The sequence below is a fragment of the Macrobrachium nipponense genome, chromosome 14, assembly GCF_015104395.2.
Source record: "Macrobrachium nipponense isolate FS-2020 chromosome 14, ASM1510439v2, whole genome shotgun sequence".
Lineage (NCBI taxonomy): Eukaryota > Metazoa > Arthropoda > Malacostraca > Decapoda > Palaemonidae > Macrobrachium > Macrobrachium nipponense.
Window position 1 is genome coordinate 39930569 of NC_087207.1, and position 19518 is coordinate 39950086.

The 19518-nt window shown below is 36.8% G+C and overlaps 1 long non-coding RNA gene across 1 annotated transcript; it reads right to left on the reverse strand.

The window, feature by feature from the left end:
* Positions 1 to 4296: 4296 nt before the first annotated feature.
* LOC135226490 (uncharacterized) lies at positions 4297 to 16894 on the reverse strand. Its single transcript, XR_010317234.1, has 3 exons — positions 16754 to 16894; positions 11900 to 12125; positions 4297 to 4383 (listed from the first exon to the last, which is right to left on the reverse strand). It is a non-coding gene; the product is annotated as an uncharacterized LOC135226490 (long non-coding RNA).
* Positions 16895 to 19518: the final 2624 nt, after the last annotated feature.

Below are 19518 nucleotides of genomic sequence, written 5' to 3' on the forward strand. Positions count from 1 at the left end.
CATCGAGGAACAGTAGGCATAAAAGGGAGAAACACTGTTTTAGGATGCATTTCCAATGCTATCCCTGGCAGTCTGGGACGCTCTACAGAACCTGCGAGGGGACGCCTGACCGGTGGGTGATTCTCTGAAACCTCCTTACGGTTTTCGACATTCCTTCTCCTCTGGGCTTGTGAGCTTGGAAGAGGTCTAGACCTGAGAGCGAGACAGAGCCGATCAGGGACGCACCCTCCATTGTAATGGGGGGAACACTATATTCACCTTCTACGTTCTAGATTCGCATTTGAACTATATCCAAAGTCTACAATTTGCAAATATGATATTGTAGATTCTGCGGAGTAAGAAGGTGATGAGGATGCAACAACTACTAGTACTGTTACTACTATAATTGCTCGTTAACACAAGAGCTAATAAAGCTTCTAAAGGATAGTTACTTTTCTGACTTCCCCAACTAGGAAGAAAGATATATATTTCCTCAATCAAACTCTGACACTTGTTTGTATTAATGAATAAATATAAGTAATTCCCTTTCAGAAAGTATAAGTAATCTTCACTTTCGTGAAAGTGGATGAGTGTCTACCGAAAACTTCGGTAGTTACACGTCACTAATCTTCGAAATTTTCGAAGTTAATTTTTATCAAAAATTCTAAAAGTTAACAAAAGCGTATGCCGAACCAAAGATCCATTACAGTGGACCCCCCGTATTCCATTCTCCAGATTCGCGGACTCACTCATTCGCGGATTTTTCTCTGGAACGTTTCCCTGCATTATTCGTGGAAAATTCGCGCATTCGCGGTATTTTTCTACGAGAAATATCCACAAATTCATGGTTTTTGTGATCAATTTCATCATAAAATGCATTTTTTGTGATAAAACTATTAAAAAAACCAAGTATGAAAATTTTTAGTGGTTTTCTTAAGTTTTAACTAACGAAATAGGCTGTTTTTTAGCGCTTTTATAGGGGTTCCAAACATTCGCGGATTCTAACTATTCACGGGGGGGGTCTGGTACGCATCCCCCGCGAATATGGGGGGAACACTGTACTTCCCTGTAAAAGTTAGCCCAGACGTCGAATGGAGATGAAACACGAAAATCCATCAGGAGGAACTGCAAACGTTACATTCCAAGCGACAGAAAAAATATGAATTAGAAAACGGGTATGGTTCCTATTCCCGCCACCAGCGGCGGGGGGTGGGTAGATCACCTGACCTACCTGCCGCGTGTGCCGCGAAATTCGAATTTCTGTCGGACGACGGAGTAATAGCTATGTATATATCTGACAGGTAGGTTGAATGTATAAAAATGCATAATTACAAGGAGACGAAGTACAAAGAGAAGTATATTTAAAGCCACCTAAGGAAGCTGGTTGGAGTGGATTATGGAAGTTGAAGAAAACTGTTTATGGGCTCAAGGACGCAGGAATAGCATGGTACTATAAGGTGGTAAAAGAAAGTAGTGGAGGAGCTTAAAGGTGAGAAGTAGACTGGAACCTAATACATATTTCTTTTGGGAAAAAGACAATAAATTGATTGGTATTTTGTGTACACAAGTAGATAAATTTTGCTATGGAGGAACTGAAGGATTTTTTAAAGAAAACCATTGAGAAATTGAAAGGGAAATTGCAAGTAGGAGAACAAGAAAGTAAAAGGTTTTAAGTATATAGGAGTAATAATGGGGCAGGAGAATAGATTTTGTCTTAATCAGTTGCAGTATATAAATTCTACATGAGAACCAGAAGCTATAACATTTACAGGTAATAGAGTGTTAGGACAGAGGACAGAAGGAGTTAACAGAGTAGTTTAGATCAGTGGTAGGACAGCTTAATAGGGTATCACTACATACCATGTCAAAGGAACGACTCAAGATATGATATAAAGAAGCTTATTAGAATTGTGCGAAAAACTAAGAACAGAATGGGAGAAGTTACAATAGGTGAGATGGAAGAAGAAAAAGACTTATTGGGAATACAGAAGATGCCCATAATCAATTGGTTTACTATGTTATATCTTTCACAGATGGTAAGAGAAGTCCCATATGGTGGAAGTCCAGAAAATCACGGTGAGTAGCAAAATCCACCATTGAAGCAGAAGCTTTGAGTGTGCGGGAGACTATAGAAGGATTGATATATTTCAAACATTAGTGGGAAGAGGTAGTGGGAGGGAAAAAATTATAAGCGTTGGTTAATACTGATAGTAAAACACTAATGACTGCAATACAATTGAGTACTGGTGTAAGTAGTTAATGATTTAAAATAGATATTGGAGCAATATAAGAGAAACAATAGAATCTGGGGAAATAAAGGAAGTGAGATGCATAAAAGTAAAGGATCAAATAGCTGATGTATTAACTAAAGCAGGAGTTTCAGGGGAAAATATTAGAAATTATGTAGAGGGTAAAGAGTTGGAGAATAAAGGAAATTAGAGGGGATTAAGATAGGAAAAGGTTGGAGGGGAGGGAGAAGGAGATAAGTATGGTTATATATAGTACAGTGGTCCCCCCGTATTCACAGGGGATGTGTACCAGACCATGAATAGTTAGAACCCGAGAATAGTTGGAACCTCTATAAAAATGCTAAAAACAGCCTATTTTGTTAGTTAAAACTCAAGAAAAACACACTAAAAATTTTGATACTGGGTTTTTTTAATAGTTTTATCACAATAAGTGCATTTTATGATGAAATTGATAAAAAAAAACAGAAATTTGTGGATATATCAGAAAAATACCACGAATATGCGAATTTTCCGCGAATAATGCGGGGAAACGTTCCTGAGAGAAATCCGTGAATGTGCGAGTCCGCGAATCCGGAGAACGCGAATACGGGGGGTCCACTGTATCAGTTTAGTAAGAGTTATTTTATTTTTATTTTCATTTTTTGTATTGGTGAAATGTGGTCAATGTTGAATGTATGGGAAACATATGTCTGATTTTAGAAAATGTCTTGATGTATTTAAGTTGTGTTGCCACGTCAGAGAAGACAAGATGGCAGCGGCATGTGGTGGAAAGGTATACAATAACAGAGTGCACAGAAGAGGACACACGGATCTGGTGTTTGGTATGGTAGCAGAGAGAGCTCTCTGTCTAGTAGGAGGTTGTGGGTTGGGTGGGTAGATTGTACGTTTGCGTCACAAAGAAAAGATTAGGCTAGGAAAAAATTCAAAGAGATACCTTCAAAAAGAACCCTCAGAGGAATCAGTAGAGCTGGACGAAAGTTTATTCATATCCTTAAGGATGCCTTTCCAGCGGTTGTCCGCCGAGGCCTGGGACTGATCATCAGGCTCACCGAGGGGTGCCTACCAATAGGCAAACCCCACCAACCTTTCTTGGGCTTCCAGTATGCCTTCTCCCTGGTGCATGGGTTTGTCTGACAGTGACCTTTGCCTAGGAGTGCCAGTGGGATGAGCAGACACCTCTTCCACTAACTGCATTTTCACTGCACTTTGCTTTTACACATTTTGTCAATAAGGACAATAATTGCTCCATGGCATTAATCATTAAGCTAAATCTTTGATCAACGTGTGCTTCAAGGCTGGACATGGCATTAGGACTGGAAGCATGGGGACTGGGTAAAGGAGGGGGTAAAATTATAGGGGTGGTTATAGGGGATAAAACACCAGGATTAGGGGAGAAGAACAAGTAAATCAGCTACACTCGATTTAGGAGTACATTCTAGGCTAGCTGTATCCCAAGCTTCAGCCCTAGCAGTTGCCTTTCTTTTCCTATCTCTTTTTAACTTATCTATGTGGAATTTCAAAGTCTTCCACTTCCCCTGATCCCAGTCCCTACATCCATCACAATTCAGATCAATTGAACAAGCCTGTCCTTTACAATTACTACATATTGTGTATGGAAATCATAGGAGGCTTTCATTAACCTAGTCTTGCAGCCTTTGCTGCAATAATGAATACTAAAGCTACAGTACTATTGTCAGACATTGTCGTAAAAGTCATAATCATGAAAAAACAGTCTAATAAAACCTAGTCTAACTGAAAATAGTGCTAACACTATCAAAGTTAAAGAATACGTCACTAAATTAAAGCTGCTTGGAACAACTGAAGTTCACTGGTTCAGTGGCAGAAATAAATTGAGCTCTTCAGTGGTGCTGTACCTATTCTTACCTTGAAAGTGGATCGGGTTTATCAACCGTACTTAGACAATAGTGCGTTACCGTGAATTTTAAATTTTAAAATCTTCTGCGTTAAGTAGAAATATTAGCCAATGTTAATTGCTTGGTAAGTTAGTTATATAAAATTACCTCTTTAACTGCTTTAAGGGCAATCAGGCGCACTGTGGTGGAGGGTTTAGAGCAACATTCGGTGGAACAAACTTTCCAATACTGGTCTCATCTCACCTACACCACCCATTGTCACAACCAATTTACAAGCAATACTGTAATAAAAGTGAATTACATCCATATAAATTTAAGTGGAAAATTTTTTATAATCTGTAAGACTGACTGAAAGATAGCATTTTTGCAACTATCTGTGAGACTGTAAAGTGGTAACATCATAACAATCTATAAATCTTGATCAATCAAGAAAAATATTAATTTAATATACAATGCACACAATAACATACTGTACTAAAAACACAATTACTTGAGTTGTAAGTTGTTGAGGATTAAGTAAAAGATAACGGTAAATTGGTCTACTATAGCTATAAATAATAAGATAATAACATTGGTTTTACACACATGAACACTGCTTAATAATAGATTTTTAATTTTTCTATTCACAAAATATTCAATCTTCATTACACTTTATTTTTTTCTAACTCCATTTGTTCAATGTTCTGACCAACCACACCTTAGTCAGTGGCCAGAAGGCGATATAAAATTACAGTGGAAGCCCCGTATTCGAATTCTCGAGATTCTCGGACTCACATATTCGCAGATTTCTCTATGGAGCATATCTACCCATTATTCGCAGGATATTTGCGTTTTTGCTGTATTTTTCTATGAGAAATGCCCACAAATTACTGTACATTTTCATATCAATTTCATGATTAAAAAAACTGGTATAAGCATTTTTAGTGGGTTTTTCTTGCATTTGAACTAACAAAATGGGCAGTTCTTAGCTTTTTCATAGGGGTTCTAAGAATTTGCAGATTCTAGCTATTTGCAGGGGCCTGGAACACATCCCTGCGAATACAGGGATCCACTGTAATTACAATGTGGTACATATTGTGCTAATGTCTTAACTGACAGTCGAGCTGGTGGAGAAGGTTGAGGAGGGGAAGGAGGAGGACTAACAAACCTTCTCACAAGTTTTCAAAATGTCTGGCCATCTTATTTAGGAAAGGCAGTGCACACAGGTAAGTGAGAGAGTGAAAAATACTTTTATTATTATTATCATAGTTATTTTGATAAAACTGAGTAAATTATTATATTATGTTGCATATGACAGAAAAAATGGGTTTACATTTTTGTGAACAATACAATGCATTTTACAGCAAATGAGAAAAGTGTAGCCTACCAAACTAAATTTATTTATGGAGTTTATTACAAAAAATGCTTTATGGAATATAAGATAGATAAGTAGATACAGGCGGCCCGCGGTTAACTGCGCAATCACTCAACGGCGAATCGGTTTTACGGCGGTCGTCAAAAATATTCGGTTTTACGGCGGTCGTCAAAAATATTCATTAAAAAAATAAGGCATTTTAAAGGTATCTTTACGGCACAAATTTCAGTTAACAGCGCCACTAGCACCGTTGTCTAACGAGGTTCATACATATGTAGAAATGCCGTTCAGACCATAAAGGTTATGCAAATTATATTAACAAATTTTATGGAGTTATTACGTAGGAATTAGGGTAAAATATATGCCTCTGACGCCGTTCTATGCCTAAAATATCGAGTTACATAAGTGCAAATTTAGCTATGGATGTGTCGATTCATAATTGTTCATGCTTTTGTTTAAAATTTGTATGAAAATGTATTACGTGAAGGGCATTTTTATTTCTGTACAGAAATATGATACAAAGGCAGCTTTTGAAACTGCCCTTCACGTTATCAAATACGATGCTTTTTCATGTTCTTTCTTGTAAGCGCCGCCTTCCCGCCGCTCTTGCGAAAATATCGATTTAAAAAAAAAAGTGCAAATTAGCGATCGATGTGTCGATTTATAAATGTTTATGCTTTTTATGTTTAAAATGTTTATGAAAACTGTATTATGAATAGATATTTTTATTTCTGTGCAGAAATATGATAAAAAAGGCAGCTTTTGAAACTCCCCTTCAAGTATCGACTACGATTTTTTGTTTTTTTCAAGTTCGTTCTTGTATGCCGCCGTCTGCCGCTCTTCCGAAAATATCGTTAAAAAAAAAAAAGTGCAAATTTAGTGATCGATGTGTCGATTTTTCAAATGTTTATGCTTTTATGTTTAAAATGTGTATGAAAATATATTGCGTAAAGGTATTTTCATTTTTGTACAGAAATAAGATACAAATTAAGGCAGCCTTTGTAACTACGCTCCACGTTGTCAGGGGATGGTTTTTCATGTTCGTTCTTGTCCGCCAGTTCCGAAAATGCATTGTTTTATTTTATTAATTATGCATCTTTTCCATAAATCCTTTAAAAAGTTATACATTATTTCACTGTATCCAAGAATACTGTATGTATTTCCAATTATTATTGTATTTTAAAATACTACGGCAAACTTAACCCCGTATTCCGCGGAGCAGTCCAATGTTGTGGTTTGAAATCAGCTGATGAATACGAGTCTGTTTCACCATAACGCAATTCTGAGCGAATGCTCTTGCTTCTAGTTAGCATAAACGAATATCTATACTAACTTGACTTATATGAGACAAAGTTATTTTCCTTATACAGCGTGTTTTTAGGTGGAAATATTTATTGAATATGTCTCGTTGTGAATGTGAACTACTATTTTTTTCGTTAACAGATTACGTTGGCGGCATGTTTATTGCGTAAAAAATTACGTGATTCCGTTCGCAATACGTAATTCATTTATATCATCGTAATACGAACTTTACGTTATTTATCTTATATCGGCGTGAAACCAACAGTAAAATGTGTTCTTTCAAGCACAGTAGTTTTGATTAAAATGATTTTATCCCAATTTTATCTACAGTTGTGTGTGATGGCAGACGTTTACTGCAGTTTATCCTTGTTGCCGATGTACGATAATAGTCATTAGCAGCTTGAACAGTTTTCTCAGCTTCAGTTTATAACTAGGTTTAAATCTAACGGTATATTTCCCGATTGATCTTTATCTATATTGATCTCTGATCTATAGCGAATAAAGTTATTACATTAAGATATCTCAGTTACTATTCTATACATAACGCCATTTATAACAAATACGGTAATGTTGCACTGTAGTATGATGATCGAAATACAAGCCAAATGGATGTTATCCAGTTCAGTTGTACTTAGAAAAAAAAAAAAAAAAAAAAAAGTCGTTTCTCGTTCGGTTGTTCATGGCTGTACACGTTCACGCAACGAGTATAACGTTAAAACCATACTTTCATCATTCTCTTTTGCTGTTATTGAACTTATGTAACTAGAAGATGGATAAAGTTAGGCCATTGTAATTTGATCTCTCATAAAATCGAACTATCGTAAGACTAATGATCCTAACCTGAACACTACAGCTACCTGTACACTCTATTAACTTTATTATATCTTTACATACTCTAGACACCCACATGAACTGTACAGTAAATTCTATAGTACTATACTGCATAAATATAATTTTACTTATTGCGCCGTTGTGGGATTACGGCGCCTTTGACTGGTCTAGAGTTTCAAAAGAAGGTGTGCGGCGGCCGTAGGCTTTAAAATCGCTCAGCGTCGAAAATCGCTTGGCGTCGGTGGCCAGGAACGGAACCCCTGCCGCTAACCGAGGGCCGCCTGTAATTACTTTTTCATTAACTTTTCAGTTTAAAGTGAGACTGTTGTTTTTTATAAGAATATTAAGTGTTAATGTACCACTATGCAATATTGACAATGTTATGTGAGGAAGGGTAGGCAGTTAACCTTTCATACCTCTAGATTTTTTCACTTGTCATTATCCGGATTTTGACATTATCCGACAGGCCCTTGGCTCTATTAATCTGCATAATTGAGGGATTACTGTACAATAGTACCTCAGACTTTGAACTTGATCCGTTCCAGAAGCCGGGCCAAATGAGATTTGTTAGAAATATGAAACAAATATCTCCATATGAAAAAAGTAAAGGGAATCAGAAAAATTTGTTCAAGCCAACCCAAAAAGTCCCCACTTTCAATTTTTTTTTATTAATGTGTTAAAAAGTAAAAGTAAGAGTGTAAAATAAAAAAATAAAAAAAACAGTAACATTTATATAAAGTAAAATTTTAAAATCTAGTCTCTGTGTATGATTTACAAAGTGTTTGGTGAAAATGGCGCGCGGCTGGCTGGGATGGAGGGAGGAGAGATGGGAACCCTTTGAGGAAACCAAAATGGTCATAGTAGGCAAAGGCTGATAACAAAATCAGTATAATTCACACTTTACAATGACAATCAAAGGATTCAAGTGTGTGTGTGTGAGAGAGAGAGATAGAGAGAAAGAGAGAGAATATGACGAAGTGTTTACACTTGGATCTTCAGTACAAGAAGGAGATTAATGATGCCACAACACATCAACTACTATGAGATTCAGGGCCTCTGTAACACGGTTTTTTCGCAATAACTTTTTATCTATGCATTTCATAAATATAACGCTTATTCAGAATACATATTATATCTACACATAAACTGACTGTATTCTGCATTACGTAGGTTGAATAATTTTGGTACTTATAATGTAAAAGTGACTTTTTTTGAAGACGGGCCAACTTACTCATAGAAAAGGTTTCGAACGCACTCGTTACGTAACTTATGACAGCATTTCTTCCCTCTTTCTCGATGGATGATTGGCTATACGTAACGAAGGCTAAACCTCTGGCAACAATGACATACAAATCTAAATACAAGCAAAGCAGTACACCTTTATGAACTCTGGAACCTCTCCACTGATAATTGTCCTTATGAGCAAACCAACTAAATATGTTGATAAATACAAAAACACTTCGATTATTAGTCTAACTCCTAAAATAAGTTTCCTAAGAAATTACAGTCTACTTTATAGGTCCCAATCAGATTGACAAGATGTAAGGAATAGTTAGTAATTATCAAAAACATAGTAGACAAGCTTGATTTGATAACTACTATATCCAATGTCAAGCAATTTCTATTTATTGGCTATCTACCTATTTATTGACAAAAAAATAGCCGGTACCGTATATTGGCTTTAAACCTTCACCAATAATTATCGTCAGAACGATGACTTCATGAAGCTCCACCCACTTTCGCCTCGTTATAATTCAAGATAACACTGAAGGCTACCATGGGCATTGTTGGATTAGAAAATTTAACTTCTGGCTATAAAAACTAATTTCTCGAGTAGTTGTAAGAAGTGCTAAATGATCCTCAAGGATCCCAGCAGTTGGCCTAAACGTTTAATTCATGTGTATTACGCATTTACTGTTGCGGCACTACTGCTACAGTTGTATACTACGCTAGCACAGATACCCCACCTACATCTATGTATCGTTCCGCCATTCATAAAGTCTTCGGGTTTCAGAGCCGATGGAAAAAGGAGAATGAGTTTGTCTAGTGGATGGGCGGGGCAACATTTCGTCAAAAGGTGTTTGTTTACCTTGCTTACGTAATGAATGTTTTTTGATTCTTGGCTCGTAATCAATGGCCATGGCGTCGGCTAGATCATTTTTACTCTATAAAAATTAAAACTATCGGGTTTAGGTTATTGATAATGCTGACAAAATTTGTGTGTGGTTGTAAAATATACATGTCAACTTTCAGCTGCATCCGATGCTTTGACAAGGAGCAAAGTCCAAGAAACTGTGTTACAGAGACCCTGAATCTCATAGTAACTGTTGGCAAATAGCAGATTTTAAAATAAACATGAGGATTTTGCATACAAATACGTACAGGCAGTCACCGGTTATTGGAGGACTCAATTATCAGTGATCCGGTTTTATGGGGCTTGTCTAGCGCCATAAATCGCTCATCAAAAATCAGCAATTTTCAGCACCATAATGCTCCAATTTCTGGTTATCGGTGCCGATGGAGCTGAGTTACTTTTACAATGCTAAAAAATCGTAAATATCAAGTGTCACTCGATAGGTATTTTACCGTAATAAACAGAAGTGATTTGGGCAAATCAAGTGAAAAAACAAGTGAATAATCATCCCGGCCCAGCTGGTAAGTCAGTGGGAAGCAGACCCCTGTCTCCCACTCAATAACCCACCACCATCCCTTCCCTCTCCTCTCTATTGTCTCACTCAGCACACTGATCACTGGGTCAAGTAAAATTTTTTAAAATTTTCTATTACTGTATTGCACTTGATTTTTTCATATTTTATCATTATGTTAAATTTATTGGAAAATTCCATATTTTTTTATGTGAACTGGTACTGCTTTTATGTACTACATACAGAAATGATTTTACTGTTTCTTCTCCTTCTCTCCTCAACAACATCACAGCGCTTAATAACTTAAAATCATTCAGTCATTGTTCCTCAAAAATAAAAACACTCCCTTCTTCCATCTCGAGTTAGCTGTGTGTCACCGCAATGATGTATGATTTTGTTCATTGTTTATGCTAAATTTTATTGTGAAAAGCTTTATTCTTTTGTTTTGTTGAATATGGTCATCATTAAACTATACCGTCTCACTCAGAGCACTAAACACTGGCACAATTAACACATTTTTTTTATTTTTATTGTTACTGTATTACATTTGATTTTTATATTTTATCTTGATGTTAAATTTATTGTGAAATACAATATTATTTTTTTCATGTGAATTACAGCTTTTACATGCATACACAAATACTTTCATGGTCTCTTCTTTTCTTCTCAACAATATCAATGCCCCCTCATTCAATCTAAAGTCAGCTGCGCATGACGTCTCAACGGTGACGTATGATTTTGTACATCTTTTATGCTAAATTTTATATTGAAATACTTCATTCTTCTATCGATTTTGATGAATATGGTTATCATTAAACCATATATTGTAAAGTAAACAATTTTAATACAGTTTTTCTTGTAGGACACAGTAGGCTGTCAAATACAAGCATAAACAAGGCAATCGGTCAGTTCGAAGTACTACGAGTATTTGCTCGACAAACAAATATTTTTTCACAAATTTCATTCGTTAAAGGAAATGTTCTTCATAAGAAACATTCGACATCAGGGTACCACTGTATTTCAAAGTTCAACAAGTATTGCAGTCCTCGGTTAACATTGGGGGTTCTGTTCCCGGCCCAGCAATGATATCCCAAAAATTGTTGTTAACCTGAGCATATACTAATTATGGTAATAAATGGCATTTGCAATGTTTTAAGCTGATACACCGCTTAAAGGCACCATTAACTGGATATTGGTGCCAATATCCAGTTAATGGATATTGGCACTCACAAACTGCTTACCAACACTGATAAACCGCTTACTGGCGCCGAAAATCTGGTTAAATACACCGCTAACCAAATGTCATTAACCAATTCTGCCGGTAAGCAGGGACTGCCTATAGTTAAGAACTGTAATAAAACAAAACACAGAAGTCATGCTACTGAATACATAAAATGAGAAGTGTTAAAATGTCAGTGGCATTAAGGTACCTGTTTCTGTAAAAGATCTTTTCTACTTTGTACCAGGTAAGTTTTTCTGTAATCACAGATAGTCTTATCCTCTTGAAGTCTTAAGTGTGTGACTCGGTGGTCTTGTTAAACTACTGTGTTTGATCATTAAACTCAAAACATGAAAATTATGGAATAGATGGAGAAATTTGACAAATTAAATCAATAGTGCTTAGAAATTACAAATGAACATAACTAGCAAATCTATCTCACATACTTATAAATAGCTCGAGCTTGCTGGTTGTTAAATAATGGACGTGGATGAGCAATACATCCAGTTCCTCTTCCCATTTGCCCTTCAGCTCTGCCAACAGGTCTGGATAATCGGTGTGAGACAGGAGAACCAAGAAGCGCAATGAGAGATGGACAAAGCCGCTGCCAAATTACGCCAATGAGAAGACTTGAGCAGTAAGCTGGTGGCGAGCACACAATCACAACTTGTCCTACCAAAAACAGAATTCTTATTAGGATAACATGTGGTAAATAACAAAGTCTCTTGGGATTCTCATCTCCACCATTTTAGCTTAAATTAAAAAAAAATCTAATACACAATCAAGCTCAATAAGTGTGTGGTGTAACATTTTGGAATGCACATAGGGAAATCTAGATACTATACCATGGCAACTAAATAGGAGGGAAAAGACAGGGAGGGGAAAAATGTAAACAGGGAAAAGGGGAGGGTAGCCAAGATGCAGGTGGCAGGAAAAGAATCAGAAACTTTGCACACACATTTGAAGAAAGCAAATGGCTGGATACCAAAACAGAAATGAGGATATAGAAAAGTAAAATGGGTATATTATATGAAAAATAAAATTGAAAAAAATTATCCATGCAGCAGATAATGGTTGTACAAAAAGATTTTGACTTGGCATGAAAACAAAATGTATTCACAGCTGTAGTACAGTATGGTGGTAAGATCAAATCTTGAATGAGAAAGTTGATGAAAGGTATTTTATCTAGTGGGGAAAATACAGAGATTTGAAAGATCTGAGATAATTAGACAAACGAAAATCAGAGAGAAGTCAGCAAGAATAGTACATGTTGAAGCATCAAGATGTAGACCAGTAGCAAAGCCCAGTAAATCAAGAGAGGTTATGTATGAGGACCTGAATTAGATGAAATTTCAAATTACACAAAACATAGAGGTAGAGAATTTATCATAAAACATTGCTGATGATGAAAACTTACAGTATATAAAATACATAAAAGAATTTTATATACTATTCCCTTACTATCAATGAAGCTTGTAATTAGAAGTAGGCTATAATATATTAGGAAGTGAGCAGGAGACAGACAACTGTAATGTGTGAGTATCCAAAGGAGTTAAGAACCAAAAACTTCTTAAAAATACATGCTGACTACAACTGCTACAGTAACACATCCCAATGGGTATAGAACACGGGCATTCCAGTATAAGACAATACAGTATAATTTGTATATTGTGAAATAGCCCAGCATTGTTGCCACTCCCAGACGAGCATCTGCAAAGAAATGAAGCATTCATCTGGGTGTTGGCAGGGCTTGAAGATGGTGTAGAAACTTTGATAAGAGAGATTGTATTTTTCCTTAAGTCATGGTATAGTTTTGTGTGTTTTCCTTATTTACATAAGTGGAAATGCATATTGTGTGGAAAAGAGATATTGTTTTGTTATGTTTATATTTATTTGTGAAAAGCATTGTGATTGGTTATTTCATGTGTTAGATTGTAAGTGTAAAAGTGCTTAGGTATCAGTCATCAGTTGTTTGTTGGTTTGGTAGTTAGTCAAATGTCTTGCTGTTGATTAATGACAGCCATGAAGTCAGTCTTGTTACAGCTCTGGTGCAGTGTAGCTGCACCTAGGAATGACTAAGAAGATTCATTCTGGCTTATGATCACTACCAGAGTGAACGTAACTCGTGTGGATCCCTGGGAGTCATCGGTGCCTTCAAATCCACTTCTAAAAGTTCATTTAGGGAATTTCCTTAAGAATATACGCATATCTAAATGCAAGGAGAATTTCACGAAGTGTCCTTTAGATGAGGATTACAAAGTAGAGATTGTGCTGATGTCAATCTCAATCTCAGTTCGGGCTAAGAATAACGAATCTGCCATTTGAATTAATATACACATACAATGCAATGTTTTAAGTATAATTTAGAATATGAGTGAAGTGACCTACCTGTGTGTCGTAGCGTAAAACTTAGGCTACAATTAGGTTAGTACATTTCAAATCGTTTAGGCTATGTGATCTTTTGTGATTTAAAATGCTATAATTATTCGGAACAAGTTGGAATGTATGGATGCAGCAAAAACAACCTGATGCAATTTGACTGAGAGAGGTGGAGTAGCTGCATATGAGTGAGTCATCCCCTTTTGTCAGAGAGAGAGAGAGAGAGAGAGAGACTTTCCTGTATCATTCCCTTTCTGCTACCAAATGTCTTGTCATTCTAGGTTGCTGCAAGAGGGCCACTGCAAAGATTGCAAATATGTAGTGATCTGAAGAACAGCCATATTGGGCCCAAAGGTGATCCAGCCTTCCAGGCTTGGCTGCGTGAACCTGGGTTCACTCTCAGATGTGTTCTGGCCTTACTGATAAGTGGACTTCTATTCTTCCACTTTCCCATATTCTAAGGACTGCCATCTCATTCAATGAGCCACATGCCTCAGTGCAGGATAACACCTCCAGGATCGTTCCTTTGGACTCCTACGGAAAGCCTAAGACGAACTCAAGTATTTTGGCAGCCTGTTTTTCTTCCTACTGAAATATTCCTCAACTTTTAACGAACCTCTCCAAATAAGTCCCGTGGTTCACCAGGTGTATGAATTTCTCTCTTTCCACTCATATCACTAAACCCTCCTTTTATTCTCTAGTACATCCTTTTCTCAGCCCATCATTTGCATGCTAGTTAATTCAGATTTGTGAACAGCGCAATATAAGTGAGTTCTGATTAGGTGTGCCACTTGTGGGCACATTGGTAGTTAGTGAATCCTTATTATTTTAATTGTATTTGTATGGTATTGGGGGTTCAATTCTCGCTAATCCTATCGTTAATTCAACACTTCTCTCTTTCAGAGGGCTGCTTTTAATGCATGATGAAGGCCATCTCAGCTTGGACCTAATTACTCATTTGTAAACTCAATTTGTAAACTATTGTTCCTAATTGTTAAGTAAATGTATTAACTGTTAACCAAGTACATAATTATGCCTTGCAGTAACATGACGAAAAGAGTACCTATGGTTAGTAATCATATTTTCATTTTCCTCTTAGTTTTTTTTTGTTTACTGTCAGCAATATTGCAACAGCTGGGAAATATACTACATCCATAAGCCTACAAGAATAATAATTTCTTGGCAAAAAGTATCTCTAGGTCCCTTTTGTGGATTTTCTCAAGCCTTAATATGTTACCTCATTCTTATATATAGTTGTTTTGTGAACTTTTCTGATAGTTAGTCCACTGCCTTCATTTAATTTAATAACTATCACACTCAGTCGTTTCACTTACTCCCTTATCTATCAGTTTCTTGTTTCACTTACTCCCTTGTCTATTAGTTCTCTTTAATTTTTCTAAGCGTTGCTTATAAGATCAATTGCTATATATATATAACTGAGCTTTGAAGACAATGATCTGTCAATAATATCTACTACTGAGTTATTCCTACAAGTATGTAATATCTTAAATTTAACTAAAATCTTCAAGGAAAATAAGCTTTTCTTGGACTGCTCGTTTCACTTTTAATTTCTAAAGCCATAAATTTCCTGAGACCTTGTTCTTCCCTCTTGCCATCAAGTGCTTCTTTAGCTGCATATAATCTCTTTTTATGTGGTTAAAAAAGACTGTGAGATAAAAAAAAAAGGCCCCCACTTCACCAACATTGTCTCATGTTACTGACATCCGAAATCATCTTATGATCCAAATGATTAGTTTTATCACTTTATGTTCCTGCCACTGGTAATTGTGTAGTCTTTATGTTATCTGTTATCTGACTTGAATGGCTTGGTCCAACTTGAATGAATCTAGATTTTCCTTGACTTGATTAGTAACTAGGGTTAACTTGATCCAAATTGAGTCTTTCCTGATAAGGCTCAACCTCACTGGGTCTGCAAATACTGAAGCGCCTTTAAAATACCCTATATAACTGAATAGCTGAAACACCAATGAATGAATGAATGATTGGAAGTTTTCTGGCATCCTGCTGAAACACCAAAAAATCCCCTCTAAAATGCTTATAAATACCTACTTTGATAGTTCAAACAACAAAGACCCACTCTAAAATATTTATAACTGCCTATTTTAATAGTTCAAACACTAAAGTACCATCCTAAAACATTTAATCATGAAAATAATATGAATATACAGTTAATTGCTAATATATCTACATTATTCTGCAAATAATGTAGATATATTAGATATATGTTCAACAAAAAAAATCACAAACAACTGAAGCCTTGAATAATAAACCACGATTAAGCAGGGGTCAACTGTATTAAAATAAATTTTCATAATACAGAATGTTATATACCTTAAAAAAGGGAAAGCCCCAGATATCAGTTTTATCAGTAGCCAGTGTAATGACCAGAGAGAGTTGGCCAATCAAAATGAAGAACAGAAGACAACTTGCTGTCTAGAGTGCACAGTTTTTGTAAACAGTTTGCATAGTAGGACTCAAGGATATAAAAAGGTGAGTTGTTTACTAGGTGAATTGCATGCTAAGAATAAGAACATGCACAATATGTGTTAGAACTGTACAATACTTGGTAAATCTGTCTGTTTAGTAAATCTGTATAGTACTTGGTAAATTTGTCTTCTTGATGCCATTTGTATGCAAATGGCATCAAGGAGTGTTTTGTTACACAAAGAGACTAGGATTTCCACTTCACACGAAGGCACCACACATTTTATAAAGAGATACTGCTTAGCTTGTTTTGAGCAGGGATCTATCTGCTCAATCAGGAATAAGGGTTATTAGTAAAGTTAATAGGTTAGACATATTAAAGGAAATTACAATATATACATACATTCGTATGATCTGAAACAATATCATCAAAATCCAAACAAGGTTAAAATAAAAGAACTTTAAAATTTCAGTACCTAAAGATGCACCAGAGGTTGTAGCCTTGTGCGGTGGTTGAGGGGGTGATATCTCAGGTCGTGAAAGACAGGTGAGAAGTGTGTTTGTACATTCAAGAAGGAATAAAACTGGAACCTCAAGTGCTTTTTTGTCCTCAGGATGTCTGTAAAAAGATATCTAGCTATACATTCTTTTTCATGAACACAAAGTTGAGTTTAAATATATTAGTATTTTTTGTTATAACACTTACTTATATATATGTATTTCTTAAATATACCAAGTTATCCAGAACAAATGATACCTAAAATTTCAGCGATATTCCATACTGTACCCAAGTTGGTTGACAATTACTGTATCTTCTTACCTAATATTGAAGAATATAGAGGATTTGAAGATACATTCATTACTATTGGAAAACAATTGTTGGGAAATAATACTCTTCAACTGAAGTCAATAACACAGTCATCATTGCATATAGATAAATAAATTGCCGACAGTGTGACATCTTAACATCAAAATGTGTGGTAGACTCCCTCACTTTCTATAATGGAACACAGGCAATTTCCTTTCTGATTGGTAATGAAATCAGCCAAAGAAGGTTTCTGCTAATCATATCTCTAATAATAAGAAAGGGACATGGTATTAGTTGGATACAGGATTTAAATTTACCAGTGGGGGAGACTTCACTTGGTGGTAGAGAGACGGAGCATGCTGTATACTGTCGTTTTAAATGGATCTGCAGTGCTATCACTTGCAGTGTAGACTCGATATTAATAAGAATTTGTGGGGTTTCATTATGAATATATAAAAATGATATTGTTATGATACAATAAAGTTTCATACATACTTACCTGGCAGATATATACATAGCTATCGACTCCGTCGTCCCCGACAGAAATTCAAATTTCATGGCACTCGCTACAGGTAGGTCAGGTGATCTACCGCCCTGCTCTGGGGTAGCAGGACTAGGAACTATTCCCGTTTTCTAATCAGATTCCTCTCTTCCACCTGTCTCCTGCGGGGAGGCTGGGTGGGTCTTCAATTGTATATATCTGCCAGGTAAGTATGTATGAAACTTTATTGTATCATAACAATATCATTTTTCATACATTCCAACTTACCTGTCCAGATATATAACATAGCTGATTGACACCCTTTGGTGGAGGGCAAGAGACAGCTAACTAACTGACTAGACAGGTAAACAACATATGTTGTAGGTATAAATAAACCCTTAGTTCCTACCTTATTAGATGGAAGACTTCGTGGCTACTGCCCAGGAGTCTGCTTCATCTCAAGAGCCTTAGCGAGATAGTGATCGTGGCCAAGAGTTCTTGCTGGTCTGTCGATGGGGTCTTATCCACTTACTCGGCAGAGCCTAACTGGCGTTTGTCAAGGGGTGCTAATCCGCTTATATGACAACACGCCTTCTTTAAGGAGCACACAACCGATCCCGATCACCCGATCCAATAACCCGTGTTAGTTCTAAGAGTTGCTAAGAGTCATCCCCAAACTCTTAGCAAACAACCACAAACTCGAAACTCATACATACAAAAATAAAATTTTGTACCCCTCTAATAGTCAGCTGTCACTCGATTTCCTAATGAAGCGAAGTGAAGGCCGCCAGTGCGACATCTGACACTCCCATGCACAGGAAAACACGAGAACACATCCGACAAGAGGGTTACGTACACATATTTAAGGATCGGTGCTCTCTCCTTTACCCAGAACCGTCTGTGCTGACACAAACGGACCTAAAGAAAAACATTTCTCATACGTTACTCGCAAATCTTTTAAAATAATGAGATGCAAATACTGAGTTGCATCTCCAATAGGTTGCGCCATCCAAAATATTTTTAAGTGACATATTTCTCTGGAACGCAATTGATGTCGCGATTGCCCTTACCTCATGAGCTCTTACTCTTAATAGATTAAAAGAAGAGTCATCTGGGCAGTTCTTATGAGCCTCGGTAATTACACTTCTAACAAAGAAGGCCAAAGCATTTTTAGACATAGGTCTCTTGGGGTCTTTTACCGAGCACCAAAGACCATGTTGTGAGCCTCCCAACCGCTTCTTTCTGTCAGATAGAATTTCAGTGCTCTAACTGGACAAAGTGATCTTTCTATTTCTCTGCCTACTAGGCTAGTAAGTCCTTTTACTTCGAAACTCCTAGGCCAGGGATTCGAAGGGTTCTCGTTTTTGGAAAGAAAAAGAGTCTGGAATGAACAAATCGCAGAATCTTCTTTGAAACCAACTCGTGACTCAAGGGCGTGCAACTCGCTGACCCTTTTAGCCGTAGCCAGAGATAGAAGAAATATACACTTTCTAGTGATATCACGGAATGAAGCCGTATGAGGTGGTTCGAACTTTTCCGAGGATAGAAATTTCAGAACCACATCTAAGTTCCAGCTCGGAATCCGAGGCTACTACTGACTTGGACGTTTCAAAAGAGCGGATGAGATCGTGCAAATCTTTATTATTCGTCAAGTCTAAGCCTCTGTTTCTAAAGACTGACGAAAGCATACTTCTGTATCCTTTAATTGTTGGTACAGAGAGATGTGACTTTTCCCTCAGGAAAAGAAGGAAATCCGCAATTTTCAGTTACAGAGGTATTGGAAGAGGACAGCTTCTTCGACCTGCACCAGTTTCTGAAAACTTCCCACTTCGATTGGTACACTCGCCTAGTAGATGATCTGCGGGCTCTAGCAATTGCGCTTGCAGCCGCCTTGCGAGAAAACCCTCTCGCTCTGACCAATCTTTCGATAGTCGAAAGGCAGTCAGAGCAAG